The sequence below is a fragment of the Simochromis diagramma genome, unplaced genomic scaffold, assembly GCF_900408965.1.
Source record: "Simochromis diagramma unplaced genomic scaffold, fSimDia1.1 OVJJ01000604.1, whole genome shotgun sequence".
Taxonomy (NCBI): Eukaryota; Metazoa; Chordata; class Actinopteri; order Cichliformes; family Cichlidae; genus Simochromis; species Simochromis diagramma.
Genome location: NW_024387416.1, coordinates 4119072 through 4133161, shown reverse-complemented (window position 1 = coordinate 4133161; position 14090 = coordinate 4119072). Strand labels below are relative to the sequence as shown.

Genomic DNA, 14090 nt, shown 5'->3' with positions numbered 1-14090 from the left:
ACAAATCTTTTTTTACGCACACACAAATCTTTTTTACAAGTACAAAATATTTATGACCACATTTTGAGCCCATACACATTCACTAAGGCTACGTTCACACTGCAGGTCTTAATGCTCAATTCCGATTTTTTTGATCAAATCCGATTTTTTTATTTTTTTTTTTGTCTGCTTGTTCACACTACAAATAAAATGCGACAGCAAACGTGCTCTAGTGTGAACGCTCAAAGCGGCCCGCATGCGCAAAAGAAGATGTCACACATAACACTGTTTAGACCCAGAGCAAACAGTATTGTTTGACTGGTGGCTCTTAATATACTGACTTTGGACTTTACGTTTCCCAATTTTTGCTTTAAGTTATTTTGTTATTTACATAATAATGTAGATAACCTAATAATTATCCTTATTGCTGTTTTAGAGAGGAGCGGTGTTTCAAAGGATAGTTGCAGATTTCTGTCAGAATCTGCAGATTATGCAGTACAAATAAAATGTTCACGTTTCTCCAACGTTGTCTTCCCAACAGTTTCACTAACATCGACACTGGATGGCCAGGAAGCGTTCGCGATGTCTTCTCCGGCGCTGATAATTGGCGTCTGTCTTGTGTCAGTGACGTAAAAAACGGATTTAATGCGACATGACCGTTCAAACAACAGTCGCTTTCTAAAACATCAGATATGTATCGGATTCAGTACCACATACGAAAGTGACCCAGGTCAGATTTGAAAATATCGGATTTGTGCCGTTCACACTGTCACACCATGATCGGATATGGGTCGCATAGGGTCAAAAAATCGGATTTGATGCACTTTCGCCTGCAGTGTGAACGTAGCCTAATATGTGGATGAAAAAGTTCTTTATGCAAAAAGAAGTGCATGCAAAAAATGACCATAAGTCGTGAAACGTATGTCGGTGAATACCAATCATTAAAAATCAACAGACTTATATGTGCGCACCATTTCTCTATGTAAGGAAATAAGCTAACCGCACAACGCAAATATTGTAAGAGAATCCCAAAAAACAAAAACATGAGAAAGTCCAGCTGAGGAAACGGAAATGGAGGTTTCTGAAGAGGAATGAGAGAGGAGACACGAGACGGGCTGAAATAACAGACGTTGAACGTTGTTTAACCTTCGATGCTCAAGTAAAAATAGAAAAACTTTGTACATCAAAGCTGATATAATGAAAAGGGATAAGAAGAAACAGGTGGAGGAACAGAACCACCTGATCTGTCAGCCCAAGATAAGAAACTCGAAGCATTATTGGAAAACAACCATATCCTTCAGCATCAGTGGGATTGGAAATGAAAAGCTAGACTTTGTGTGATTATAATAAAGAACAATGGGCATATTTATAAATAAGATAATGCCTGCTAGTATGTGTTGAAGCCTACATTATGCTTTTGAGGCTGATTTAAAAAAGATTTTTCTGAAACTGATGAGCAACCAAAAAGAAATCAGAGTATGAACAAATTCTGATAAGATGATATTGATGGACCTCAGGTTTGTACATAACTCACTGTTTGTGAATGAGGCCCAATATTAATCTGACCTCATTTTCTTGGGCAAAGTCACAACTTTTAATTGGTATTGTTGACAGCAGCCGCATGCTTCCTCTGAGAGCGTGGCTACTGAGTTGGACTGGCAGACAAGTGATTCTTTGCATGCTAATTGCAAAGCAGAACAACTGAAGAAGGCTCTCAGGATTATTTTCTCTGGTAGCCATCCTGAAAGTCCCCTGTGTCCTCCAGTGGCCCTGCATTAGCATGACAGGAGTCTGAGCACGCCTTTGTTTCTCAAACATTGAAATGAGCTGGCATATTATAATGCAGAGCCGGTGTCTGTCAGTGCACTGGCTTGCACATCATTCAGTTGCCTTTTCTTTTTTGGGGGGCTGAAAAGGAGAATTGCACTGAAATAACGGCGTGTATGTGAGTAGTTGAAGCATGAAACTTCCTCCAGTTAGCTGGAACTGAAATATACCACCGATTTCCCAGAACACATGACATGATTATCACATATCGCTCAGCTTGATTATGAAGATGCTATCTATTAATAATGAATAGATGAGTGCACTGAGTATACAGGGAGTGCAGAATTATTAGGCAAGTTGTATTTTTGAGGGATAATTTTATTATTGAACAACAACCATGTTCTCAATGAACCCAAAAAACTCATTAATATCAAAGCTGAATGTTTTTGGAAGTAGTTTTTAGTTTGTTTTTAGTTTTAGCTATTTTAGGGGGATATCTGTGTGTGCAGGTGACTATTACTGTGCATAATTATTAGGCAACTTAACAAAAAACAAATATATACCCATTTCAATTATTTATTTTTACCAGTGAAACCAATATAACATCTTCACATTCACAAATATACATTTCTGACATTCAAAAACAAAACAAAAACAAATCAGCGACCAATATAGCCACCTTTCTTTGCAAGGACACTCAAAAGCCTGCCATCCATGGATTCTGTCAGTGTTTTGATCTGTTCACCATCAACATTGCGTGCAGCAGCAACCACAGCCTCCCAGACACTGTTCAGAGAGGTGTACTGTTGTATTGCACACCTTGTGCTTTTGGGCACTCCAGTGATGTTGCAGCTCTGAAATATGGCCAAACTGGTGGCAAGTGGCATGTTGGCAGCTGCACGCTTGACTTTTCTCAGTTCATGGGCAGTTATTTTGCGCCTTGGTTTTTCCACACGCTTCTTGCGACCCTGTTGACTATTTTGAATGAAACGCTTGATTGTTCGATGATCACGCTTCAGAAGCTTTGCAATTCTGAGACTGCTGCATCCCTCTGCAAGATATCTCACTATTTTTGACTTTTCTGAGCCTGTCAAGTCCTTCTTTTGACCCATTTTGCCAAAGGAAAGGACGTTGCCTAATAATTATGCACACCTGATATAGGGTGTTGATGTCATTAGACCACACCCCTTCTCATTACAGAGATGCACATCACCTAATATGCTTAATTGGTAGTAGGCTTTCGAGCCTATACAGCTTGGAGTAAGACAACATGCATGAAGAGGATGATGTGGACAAAATACTCATTTGCCTAATAATTCTGCACTCCCTGTAGATGTGCATATGTTACTAATGAGCGTAGTTGAATTTTCAGTTCCTCGGACACCAAAACGCTTGAGCTGATCCAGCCATGTGAATCTGGTACAGCAGCTTTTCTTCAGTGTTGTTTATCCCAGATATCAGATTTGGATGTGCCGACCATCCCGTCAACACCCCCCCTTTCTCTTTACATAATCTGCCCTGCAGGCTGTTCATATCTACTCCTTATATTCATCCCACCTCTCCCACTTGCTGCATTTTTGTCCCCCACTCTTGTTCAGCTTTGCTCTCTTCACACATCCCCATCCTTAGTTACTCAAATTCTAGTCCGGACCGTCTTTACTCCACAGCTCTCACCCTGTAGATTTTGAACTTAAAGCATTTACTTTCAGGTCTTTGATTTCTCTGGTCTTATTTTATTCCTCTCCCTCTTGACATGCAGAATATGCGCTAGACTTTTCAGCGCACGTGTCCTACATAACTGCTGCCTTGCTGTTGTCGGTTTGTACACGTCGTCTTGTCGGATGTTGTTTGCTTTTTCCCATTCCTCTGTGTTCAGTGGAGTGCCAGTGTGTGTGCACTCGCAGGTTTAGTGATGCATCAACATCCCTGTATGAGTTTCTCCTTGTTTCTGCATCGGTATGTCTGTGTGTGTTTGCGTGTGTGTGCGGGTGGTTTTATCAGCTCTTGCAGATGGCCCCAGTCTCTCATCCATCGTTCCACTGAAATGAAGAGCCCTCTGAAGAGTAAAGGCGGAGAAGAAAGGAATGGACAGACAGACATGGAAAGAGTGAGGGGGCGATGACGCATGGAGTTAGCGGGCGGAATGGTGGAGTGGGGGTGGGGGGAAACATGTTGAAACAGCAAGAGGTGGAAATGAGAAGAGGATGATCAAAAGATGGACAGATTTGGAGGAGTAATGCAGAGAGTTGGATCACCAGAAGTGGCCATCTACACACCCTACAGTGTTTTGTGTACAGTGAACATCTAAGAGCGTGTGATGGTGTGTGTGAGAGCTTATAACATGACTGCATGGATGTGAGTTGTACCCAACTTATTTGATACTGCACCAACAGACTCGTTTGCTTCAAGCTGCATGCGTCTTGGTTTTTTTCCTTCGTGTGGGCCTTTGGAAGTGAATTTTTACTGTCGCTAATGTACAGCTCGCTGTAAAGGCTTGGTCACATAGCTAGAGGTGTGCGTGCACATTTCTGTGTGACAGTTGGCTTGCATTAAAAAGAGGCTCTTGAAATCGCCACTGGGTAAGCAGTGTTTATGATGCGCTACCCGCAGGAGAGAAAATAAACAGAAAAGAGACGGAAAGCCAAGAATAAATAGAATAAACACGCGAGGAGAGATGAGGTGAAGGAAGTGAGTTTGTGCTGCACCGAGAAGCGTGCGGCAAGCATTTGGAAAAGGTGAGCGAGGGACAAAGTCTAAGTCTGGAAACAGACTTTAAAGAGCTTGAAAGAAAAGCAGACTCCAGGGTGGTGAGAGGGAAAGAAGCCACAGAAGTGAGGGGAAGGATTGTTGACAGGTCGAGCAAAGAGGTAGTCAAAGGAAGGAATTGTGACCTAAAAGCACAAGGATTATTTTACCTTTATTTTTATTTTTTGTAAATCGCTTAAGGAACTAACAAGCAAAAGGGGAAAAGAGTAGGAGGTCTGTGTTAGTATGTTGTCCTTTTTGATTGTTTCTCCCTGTTGGGCTGTGAAATGTCATTCCCGGCAGACCTCCATTTTTATTGGAGAAAAAGACGGCAGTAGCATGCAGAGATGGAGGAAAAGAATATAACAGAATAGAAACAGCCATGAAATACAGCAACAAAACTGAGTATTTTGAAACCCTAGGGTTCTTTCTGAAAGGCATACAAATATGTCTTGTTTTTGGTGTTTTGTTCAAGGTCTTTATCAATTAATATGGCTAGTTTGAGGATTACCAGGAGTAAAGAAAATACCTTCACAAATAAAGCTCCCCTTTGGGTTGGGCTGTTCTTACTTAATGAAATATGAAATACAGACATCTAAGAGGAGATTTATTTTTAAAAGTAGCGTTAGGACAACAATAAAAGCTTCGAACGGTATTAAAATTGGAATAAACGATTTACAGTAATTTAAGTTAAAGATGTTTGTTGGTGAATATTGAAACTGACGGGGGGAAACATTAAAGACAGAAATCGAATTTAAAAAGATGAAAACATACGGGAACATTAGTGTTGTAACACATGAAGAACGTCTGACACTATTAAAGGGATGTGGTGCTGATTGAAATTCAACATAGTGAGTTTTTAGAAGAGCAGAGATCAGGTCCTGTACTATGAACAAGTTCAGTATACCCAAAGCAGTTTTTGGGCGTAGCAGCCACATGAAGCTGGTTATCAACTCTAAGTTATTCCACGGTTTCCTCCTGTGCATTCATATGAGGGATGGTGCTGGCAGCATCTGACCAACCACAAAGATGGACTGGTGTACTTGCAGCAGAGTAGGTGAGTTTTATAAAGGCTGATGAAACTGTAATATTAGAAAAATAAATATTGCATTAATGTGTGCACTTTAGGTGCTGTTGTCACTACACTGGACTAGATCTATCTCTTTTTTTAGCCACAGGAGTATCTGATGGATTATCTGGTACGGTGGTGTGGAAAAATCTTTGACCCCTTCCTGATGTCAAATGTGTCATCACTCATCAAATGCAGTTTCTAAATTAAGGTGTTTGTTCTTAAAGGGAAAAAATCCAAACCTGCGCCGCCTTCTGTGGAAAAAATGATTGCTGCAGATATTTGTCCTTTAATAAAAACTGCTGTCCATGCACAGAGGGATCTTCCAGAAATAGTGATGCCATTTGCTAGAGAATCGATTGGTCAGTAGGAGATGATTTCATACCTGTTGATCTCTTCTCTCAAACATAACCTGCTCTGGAGGAGCATTAGATGCTGTTGCGATTTACCCCAGTAAAAAACCATCCATAAAACAGTTACCCTGATGTTACATGGGCATCACTGCTTCATAGTGCAGGGCTCTGTCCAGCAGTGGCATGTGCTGACTTGTACAGAAAGGCAAGCAGAGCAGTGAGTGTACTGACTGCATACCTGTGCAGAGCATGCTGCAAAGAAATTGAATATAACTTCTTGCTGCTTTTCCAGTGTTACTTTTAAGCCTTATTGAACTCATAGAAGACTGTGGCCAGTGTGTTTTGACACAAACTTTATACCTTTTCCCTCTATATACAGAAAATGATACCCCTGACTGAAACTGGATTTGCCGTGCCTTAACATAAAAAGCTAAAATATTTCTGCGCTGCTAGCGGATTATATGGTGTAAAATGCTAAATTCACAAGGACTTTGGGAGCTCCTGTAATCCAGGCCAGTTATACCAGTATAAGTAGTATATTGCAGAAGGCAACCAGTCGTTGTGTATGACAGAAAAGGGGGGAATTAATGGGGAAAATGGAAGACGCTGTAAGAAAAGAGGAATAAAAATAATCTGTGAAATGACATCTAATCTAACTCATTTTCCATCCCTGTTTGGCTGATCCACAGACGGTGGCTGGGCTCTATTAGTTGGACGTAATGAGCGAAAATGTACAGCACTGGCGGGAATGTAATAATTTGTTTCACGGCTGTGGATTAGGACTGTTCATGCTGGTTAAACAGATTTTTCTTTGAATATCGCTGGGATAAAGGCAATTAAATTAAAATTTGACCGAACATTAGCAATTGGGCAAGAATTGGATTGTGACTAAAGCTCTTATCTAGTCCATATGCTATACGTGAAACCATCCGTGTTAATGTGACGTGTAATATGAGAGACTGGGCTAAAGCCAGGGATCCTCATTTAATTCACTGCCACGTACAATGTGCATAAATATACACTCGGCGATCTCGCGTCGTTCCTGTTTTGAGAGCTGCCGTCTGTTCTTGTTTATATGCTGCATTTGTGGTTAAATCCCTCTAACTCATTTTGAATTATGGGCTGTTGCTCCAGGCTCCAGCAAAACCATTGATCAGGCACTTTAAATGTCAGCAATAATGAACTTTACCTGTTGACGCCAGATTAATTCTTCTGTCAGTTAGCCGACATAGGAAATGAGGTTCCTTTTTAAATTGGGAGATACACACACTCCTACACTCACTGTTCATCTTTTAGTCTTTGTTTTTGTTATTTAGTTAAATAACGTTTAATAAGCCTCTTTGGTTTGAGCTATGTATTCTGTCAGGTAGTTTCGAGTTCACCAAACCCTCTGTGAACCAGACAAGAACTCGATAACAAAATAAAATCGTGTCCACGTTGAATAGATAGCTGCAGGATTTGGCTCCAGCCCTACAGCTCGACCATTTGTCTTCTATTTCCATATTGTCCCCATTAGCTCCCATTCACATTCTTGTCTCTACCTGTCTCTGCCAGGTTTGCCTGGATAATGTACTTGCTTCAGGCTCACAGGTTGCAAAGTGTCCATTCCTCATCCCACAGATGTTTTCACTACTTTTCTGGTGTGCCTGTGAAGTAGCGAACTCCCGCTCTCGTTTCGGTGTTTTCTCAGCCTGTGTTTGTGTGATACTTCCCTAGGTCATGTATGAAACGAATGAAACACTTCCACACCTTCTGCAAATGCTTTTCTCGGAAGCCGACAGGGTGGTATTTGTAAGCGATAAACCAAATGGAGCCTGATGTTAGGTCATGCTGAAAGCAGCCGATAGCTGTGCAGCAGAGGTTTATGGGTAATGCACACAGTAATGGCTGAACGCTGACACGTTACTGCCATGTCGCTGCTTTCATCCAGGAATGAAGTCGGTAAACTGAAAATGTTCCAGCGTTAAATGCACGACGGATTATGGCCGAGACGAGAAATGCCGCATTTATCAGGGTGTTGTTTAATTTCCTTGTTTGCACATTAAAAACAACCAGAATGCTGGAGGTGATGATGTCACATGGGCATTTCTTATTGACATATTTAGGTTGCGTAATTTAGCCAATATTAACAGATATAGCTATAAGTTGATATCATGTGAACCTAACTTTTGTTTGGTTTATAATTAGAAACATTTCCTGCCATAACATAATTTCAGTTTGAGTCCAGCCAGGTTATTTTGCCAAAATCCTAAAAATCGACGAGGTGTACTTAGTCAAAACATGTATTTGGTCTCTTCGTTTCAGTGACATCATTCCCTTTCCTCGCTACTCTTTGCTCTATAGTCTTTTTTTGTTTTGTTTAAGAAACTCAGCAGGGAGAGAGGACCTCAGCAGAGACATTATTCTTCAATAAAAATTTCTCTGACCTTTCATTTTTACAATAAAGTAAAACCTCAAGACACCTGAGTTTGCTCAGTGCCCTGTAAGCCCAAAGCCAAAGTGAAGTCGGCTCGATGTCTCTGGTGTGCTGTGACAGTGTGTGGTGCTGAGCGGAATGATGGTGATACACAGGACTCAGGATAAAAAAAATATATCTTTAACTTTTTGAAAAGCCGAGACTCAATCTGAGGTTTCACAATTGTGTTGTTTTAACCAAAGGAAGCTGCGTTCCTCCTCATAGGAATACTGTTACTTTTTAAAACCTGCTTTGCGTTTCCATATTTTGTCTAAAAATAATTGCAGGTGAGGGTGACTCAGCAGTAGGCCAGTGCATTTTCTCTTTGGTACGACCACATCATTACCCTTCTCTGATTATTTACTCCTGCTTCATAATTGTGGATAGAGCAGCAGGGTTGTGAGTTTAATGGAGAGAGCGGAATTAAATGCAATGCTCTTGTGTTTGCAGATTTATAAGTTTGATTTGAGCATGTTGCTGATGTGTGGGCTGACATGCTTTGATCTGATTAGAGAGCAAGATTACCTGTGTGCATGGGTTTGTTTGAGCGTTTCATGAAAGAGAATAAATGGAGCTAATGTCATTAATGCCGGTCATGTCGACCCCTCGTGAAGACGGCATGTCTCTGAAAGCCACTCATAAATCTCGCATGCTGCAGAGAGGGAGAGGAGTTGGGGTCAGCGGAGACCAGTGGGGACAGAGGGCAATAAAAGAGTAGAGAGAGAGAAGAGAGAAAATGCGAGATGGATGCTGAGCAGACAGAGGACAGCTTTCCTCTTCTCCCTTTTTCTCCCCAGTGTGGCCATCTGTACAGAGTGTGATTAATCATCCCGTATCCCCAGACATGGCAAGCCGATGCTGTGACACTCAAAGTCTGTGCGTGTGTGTCAGTATTGCACTTGTGTGTCTGTGTGCTTTGTTGTTGTTGTGCGTTTTAATTCTCTCGCCAAGAATTTGCCTGTATGCACATGCCTGTTATATGTTAACAACCATGTTTGTGGTCTGCTCGAGTGCGTTTGCTTGCCAGTGTGTTGGTGCGTGCGAGGGGGGGAAGCCACAGACAACTGGTGTCTGTGTGTGTCTGCGTGTGACATTTATGACACATTCTATTTGTTTATTGTTGTGCTGCCACCAGTTACGACCAGTCCCCGTGGCAACAAAGCATCCTTGGTGTTAATTAGCGACATGTCCCAAATGGTCTGCTTGAGTGGAAAGGGAGGGAGACTAATGGAAGTGGTGTAGGTGTGAGAATTTAGGATAGAAGAAAGCATAAAAACAAATGATTTAAAGGAAATGTAATCGTGTCCCCACTACATTTTGTTTTTGAATAAAGATGATAAACAAAAATATTACAAACATCCCATCTGTGTGCAGCTTTTCTTCTGTACACAATCTGCTCCTGGCACACACAGTAATTGTTTTTGCATTTAGGCAAAGAACACTTGGATACAGTTATCAATTATCAATAGCAACTTGCATGCAATCATTATGTGAACTGCTGATAAATATGTAATTGAAGCCACAATGTCTGAAGCTTAATCTAAGCCTGGTAGTGGGTTAATCCAAAATGGGACTTATGGTGCTCCCACAAAACACAAAGCAAAGTTTTGGCATTATACATTTATTTAGACATGTCTCTGTGACGAAGTTATTTGACACCACATTGTACTTGATGTGCAACTTAAATTTTGCGCACGTTCAACATGGGAGAAAAAATTGATTCATGCAGTTTTTGCAAAATCCCATCATCAGGGGGTCCTGCAGGAAATTTGTGTCATGACTTACAACATTTCCAGAATCCTCTTTTAACCCTACGCCATAACCTTCCACACCAGGTGGCCACTTTGGGTGGCTGTAGCTCAGGAGGTAGAGCAGGTCATCTATTGATCGGACAATTGGTGGTTCAACCCTAGTCTGCATGCCAAGTATCCTTGGGCAAGATATTCACCTATTCACACGAGCACTTTCTATGATTTTAAGTGCTAACTAACATTCACACATTAATTGGAGAGCAATGTAGGGTTAATATGACATGTTGTATTAAGTGCTTAGTAGTATAAGAATCCATTCAGTTACTGTGGGCTGCATCAACCTGATGTGTAGTTTGAACTTTTGAGGGTAGCTGTAACTTTAAGACAGGAAACACAGAGCACTTGGAACAAAGTGAGAGATACTTAAAGTTGGGAGAATGTTTCTGCGTCTTGCTTCCATGTTTCCTGTGGATTGTATTCAAGTCTAATAACACGAGACAAAGCTTCACTTAAATTCAGCATGGACCACAGTGGCTACATATGCTGTGATATGGGGCAGGACCTCCACTAATTTTAGCTCCACTCTACATGTGCATGCTTCCTGGTCTGGGAGAAAAGATTATTTGATGTGAATATTGGTGAGCAGTGGGTAGACTTGGAGAGGAGGCAGGTTAGTCATAATTAACTATGAGGAATGGTATGATGAAATGGAAAAGGGATAGGGCAGAGGAGAAGAGGGTAATGGAATGGGGAAGTAGTGAAGGATGATGGACAACGAGGAGTAGGCGCCATGGTGAAATGGGCAGAGCAAACATGCTTTGGATGGATAGCGAGTCAAACACATTCAAAGACATAATGTACTTAATTTTGTCTGACCAAAAGAATAAAACCAAATATGTAAACATTACAATGCTACAAATAAAGGCCGCAAATTAAAAAAAGGGAAAGAGCATATGGAGAAAACCAAAACATCTAAAGATAAAGATTGGACATAGCGTGCACAGGTTTAGGTTTTGAAGCTAGATCAAAAAGAAATGTATTTTTTTTTTTTTAAATAGCTATGCTGCCATGTAAAGGCAAAGACTAAAACCTTGGACAGCAGGTTACGACGATACCACCCTGATTATGACCGATCTTATCTGAACTTGGAAGCTAAGCAGGGTAGGGCCTGGTGACTACTTGGATGGGAGACCACCTGGGAATACCAGGTGCTGTAAGCCTTTCCTTTCCCTGGCTGTAGCTTGGGAGGTCATCTACTAATCGGAAGGTTGCTGCTCCAGTCGGCAAGATGCTAACCTCAAATTGCTCCCTGCGCACTCTGTGTGAATGTTGGATAGAAAGTACTTAAGTGTAGAACAGTGCTGGTATAAATGGGTGTGAATGGGTGAATGACACATGTAGTATAAAGCGCTTCGAGTGCTCAGAGTAGAAAAATGCTATATAAGAACCAGTCCATTCACCATTTATAAATATTATTCAGGCACTACTAACCCTTTGAGGTCAGAATATGGCAGAGCAGTTACTTTTAGCTGTAACCTGTAGGACAAATGATTCTCTTAACCCTTTAAGACCTACTATAGAACCAACTCCGCCAGAGCTTACTTTTACTTATTTTTACATGCTGTAGTGCCATTTTTGGGAGCATTTCAAGTTGATATACATCAATACAACCATTATAGGCCAAATTTTAATAATATGTATGCATTAAGTGTATAGTAATTACATACATTGCAAAAAAATGCAATAAACTACAAAAAAATTGAAAATCATTTTTGTTTTTTAACATATATTTCTAGTTAGAGAAATTTAAGAGGCTTATCCCTCAAAACTGTAAATACAAAAAAGTTGCACAAACTAGTTTCCCACCACAGGAAATTTATTTTTAGTGTCTTCATAGTTTTATTTTTGGAATACACCAATTTTTATGTACTGCAGCAAAAACAAAAATATTCTAATGCAAATTTGCAAAAAACAGCATGTGCATCAAAATAAACATAATATGCACTGTTGATTATTTACCTGCCGCATTAACGCGAGAGGACGTGCTGCTGGGTTGAGATTCACGAGTCCGGAGCGGAATTAAAAACACGACATTCATTTAAAGTTATCGGGTGTTTTTTGCATATTCGTAGTGTTTCCTCCCTTAAATGAAATATCTACTTTACAAGTATTGCAAGTTGCCCCGTTGTCATCTGTTCTCGTAAAGTATAACCAAACTTTTGAGCCGTTTAGCCGCCATGTTTCCTGCCAGGTAAATGACGTTCCGCAACGTGGTGACGTCACTCGGGGCGACTGGAATCGATAAGGGAGTCGTTTGCAAAAATGGCAAACAATTCCAAGGAATTGAAACAGTGGGAACCGGTTCTCAACAAGAACCGGGTTTCGATACCCATCCCTACTCATAAGGCCCTGATGGTAAAAAAACTACATTTCCGCAAAATGACATCACTTCCGGTGATCGGATCAAACAGCTGATCGGATCGGCAAAGCGTGTTTCTGGAATATTATGTTTTTGTTGCTGCAAGTGCTTTTTATGCAATTTTTGCAAAGCTATATGTGGAAGGAAACCGTGACCTAGGACAAGCTGATGGCATAAGATGTAAGTACAACTGCTCCGGTTTTATATGCAAAATAATTATTGCGCTAGCTTACATGGTTGCAGTGATACCGGCATTTAAAAGTAGTTACGCAAAACGGAGCGTGCCCGCTCCGACCGGCTTTAAAGGGTTAATCTCCCAGAGAAAATGTCACCGTGTCACTTTTACATCTACTGAAATGGAAAAATAGGAAAAACAAGGATATCTTGGAGAGATGGAGACAGTGAAAATGAGCAATGATTGAAATTCATGGAGGAAATGAGATGGTGAAGAAACCAAGTATTATGATGATTACAATGCAAAAAAGAATCAAGCAGGCATTTAAGAACCAGGGTTGAACAAACGGAGCCACAAAAAATTTTAAAATAAAAATAAAAAATATTTTTATAACAGTATAAAGCAGTTGTGACTGTGCGGGCGAGCTGGTGAGGAAGGGGAAAGGCAGAGGAGCCGCAGGAGGCTAAAGAGATATTTTAGGGGTGAATAGAGAAAAGAATCACAAAGGTTTGTCCAATGTCACAAAGATGGCACGGAAAAAAGGACAAGAGGGTGCAACAACAAGAGAGGGAGAAGTGGCAGCTAGGGCGGGATCCGCAGAAACTCACGAGTATCACAATGTTTTTCAACAGCAAAATAGCTCAGGCTGTTATAGCATTAACAAAAGGAAGGAAAGAGCACTTGCAAGGACAGAAGTACTTCCATCAACAGATGGATTTCAAATGGGGGGAAAAAGAATGAGCAGAAACTCTTGGGGATAGATGGAGGTGAAAAGAGGCTGGAGTATTTGAGGAAAGAAGAAAACGAGGCCAACGGAGTGATCCTGGAGAGGATGGTGAAGTGGTACCCAGACTAAAAGTGCATGATAGAGGAGGCCTGTGAACTGGAGCTTTCTGGCAAAACTCAAAAGTTGAAGATGAGCTTTACGTTAGATTATAGTTATCTCAAGTAAACTTGAGGGCAAGAATAACTCTTGATATAATGTCTCGTCTTGCCTCGAACGTATTAACAAGGCAGAGGAAGGGGCAGCGATTGAGATGGGATGACAGCAACGGATGATGGAAGAAATTGCTTGGATGGTGGAATGATGCTGTGCAGACTGTGAGGGAGATGGTCTGATGAGAGCTCACACTGTTAAATCAGACGCGTGGCAGTTGTGACACTATCTTCAGCCGCTGGCTGAGAGAGACGAGCACGATGAGGAGAGGATGGTAATGAGGATTTGGAGCATTTGGGAGGAACTAGGAGCCAGAGTGAATGTTTGTCATAATGTCAAGCATTCAAACAGCCATCCTCCTCATGTTGGCACAGAGGAATACAGGTTGGGCTAAGGAGGTGGAGAAGGGAACTGTGGGCAGACATCTTACAGGGATCCGT

General features: G+C 41.1%; 1 protein-coding gene and 1 pseudogene across 5 annotated transcripts in view; both read left to right on the top strand.

Annotated features, from left to right (window-relative positions):
• pcxb (pyruvate carboxylase b) overlaps nt 1–14090 on the top strand; it is a 294355-nt gene that overhangs the window by 118878 nt on the left and 161387 nt on the right. The gene's annotated exons all lie outside the window — the stretch shown is intronic.
• Nucleotides 11221–11339, top strand: LOC120721850 (annotated as a pseudogene).